The sequence below is a fragment of the Nomascus leucogenys genome, chromosome 7b (assembly GCF_006542625.1).
Source record: "Nomascus leucogenys isolate Asia chromosome 7b, Asia_NLE_v1, whole genome shotgun sequence".
Taxonomy (NCBI): Eukaryota; Metazoa; Chordata; class Mammalia; order Primates; family Hylobatidae; genus Nomascus; species Nomascus leucogenys.
The window spans coordinates 108683964-108686236 of record NC_044387.1 but is presented as its reverse complement, the minus strand read 5'-3'; the positions used below and the strand labels follow the sequence as shown (position 1 = coordinate 108686236).

The window sequence follows — 2273 nt, the reverse complement described above, 5'->3', positions numbered from 1 at the left end:
ATATAATTATAATTTGTCCTAAATAAATAAATACAACTTAAACATTTACACTTCAACCTTTAAGCCTAAGAACATGTGGGAAATAGTCTGTTTTAGCTCCATCTTTTATATTCCATAAATCCCTTGAAGTCCCACTTGAGGAAAATCAAGAAATTTCACAGAAGTTAGAGTCACACAAGCACTGAAAAGCTTGTGGTCACAAAAAAACCCATGTACCTCCTCAGCCTTTCTTCTCTGTGAACATGAGGGGCTACCTTAGTGCCAGCAAGATGGAGACCAGGGAGATGGGCACAGCAGCCAATGTGGATAAGAGGAGAGAGACCTTTTCCTTGAGACAGAAAGTGGTATGGGCATATATCATAACATCACAATATGATATGAGTGGTATCCTGAGAAACCCTGGACTAGTAAAGGATGAAAACCAAGAAATACTGTTTTCTCCCAATAACATAACAGTATCCAAATCAAAATAGCCTTATAAAATTATATTTAATTCTGGATTTTGTAAACATATTTTAAACTTGCAATGCAAGTTAGATTTTTAGACATATGTACTTCATGTAAATTGACATCTCCATTACCTATTTTATTTGAGTATTGCAAATACTTAAAAAGTTTAGTGAAGAATATTTGCTTAGAAGGTAATTAAGGAAATCTTTTTTTAATGAAAGCAATTCATGTATTCACAGTGATTTTAGTTAATATAATTGCTTAATATTAATGTGCAGCATAGATGGCTTAGTTAAATTAGTTTTCATTTGATACAGAGCATCAAAGCTTTCCATTGAGGTTAGATTTCACTAAGTAACCTGCATTTCTAGACACAAAGTGTTTAAAGATAGTTATTGTGGAAACATTTCAACATAATTGAAAATTATAGTTGACGATCCGTTCATTGGCCTTTGTAGTCAAAGTTAAACTGTTAAGTTGTTACGACGCAAGTATGCCTAAATGTTAGTAATCCCTAGTAAGTCGGTATCACGGTAGAGGTGGACATACAGTAATCATAGAAACATCAAAGGAAGGTAGCCTCTTCTTGTATTATGCAGCACCAAACTAGTAATGTTCAAGTTTTCTACAGATTCAGAGCTGCTTCCTGAAAATAAGTTTGGTCCAGCCAGAAGGACCTCTAGTAGTTCACCTTGTGCAGAAAGAGGGATGAACTTCCAAAAGGAGAAACATGAGTTTTCAACTTTCTTTAAAAATCTTGTTTGTAGACTGCATGACAAGCATTTAGAGGCCATGAGTCTGCTCTCAACCAGACAGAAATGCCTTGCTTCAAGGGAAAACTGTGTGTGCTATCGAGTGCACCTACTAAAAGTCCATGGGAGTGAGAGTCTAGAAAGAAAGAAAAAGGGCATCTCTCTCTTTCCGCCACTCAAAATGCCAAAAGGAAAGAAGGCCAAGGGGAAGAAGGTGGCTCCGGCCCCTTCTGTCATGAAGAAGCAGGAGGCCAAGAAAGTGGTGAATCCCGTTTGAGAAAAGGCCTAAGAATTGCGGCATTGGACAGGACATCCAACCCAAAAGGGACCTCGCCCACCCTGTGAAATGGCCCCGCCATAACAGGTTGCAGCAGCAGAGAGCCATCCTCTGTAAGCGACTGGAAGTGCCTCCTGCGATTAACCAGTTCACCCAGGCCCTGGACTGCCAAACAGCTACTCAGCTGCTTAAGCTGGCCCACAAGTACAGACTAAAGACAAAGCAAGAGAAGAAGCAGAGGCTGTTGGCCCCAGCTGAGAAGAAAGCTGCCAGCAAAGCGGACGTCCCCACTAAGAGACCACCTGACCTTCGAGCAGGAGTTAACACCGTCACCACCTTGGTGGAGAATATGAAAGCTCAGCTGGTGGTGACTGCACACGACATGGATCCCATCGAGCTGGTTGTCCTTCTGCCTGTCCTGTGCCGTAAAATGGGGGTCCCTTACTGCATTGTCAAGGGGAAGGCAAGATTGGGACGTCTAGTCTACAGGAAGACCTGCACCAAAGCTCAAAAAGGCAAAGGCTAAAGAAATTCCCACTAAACTGGGTTAAATGTACACTGTTGAGTTTTCTGTACATAAAAATAATTAAAATAATATAAATTTTCCTTAAAAAGCTAAGGCATACCAAGCCCTAGGCATTCCAGTGGGTTCCGATATAAGGATGCGCTTATAGTAACTGTAATTTATTGCATTGCATTTATTTGTAAATTTGCAATTATATATGTCAATCTTTTCTTAGACTAAAATGCTTCTTAAGAGTGCAGGCTTTGAGGCCGGGTGCAGCAGCTCACAC

General features: G+C 40.3%; 1 pseudogene; it reads left to right on the top strand.

Moving 5' to 3' along the window:
- Window positions 1-1383: 1383 nt before the first annotated feature.
- Window positions 1384-2005, top strand: LOC100605244 (annotated as a pseudogene).
- Window positions 2006-2273: the final 268 nt, after the last annotated feature.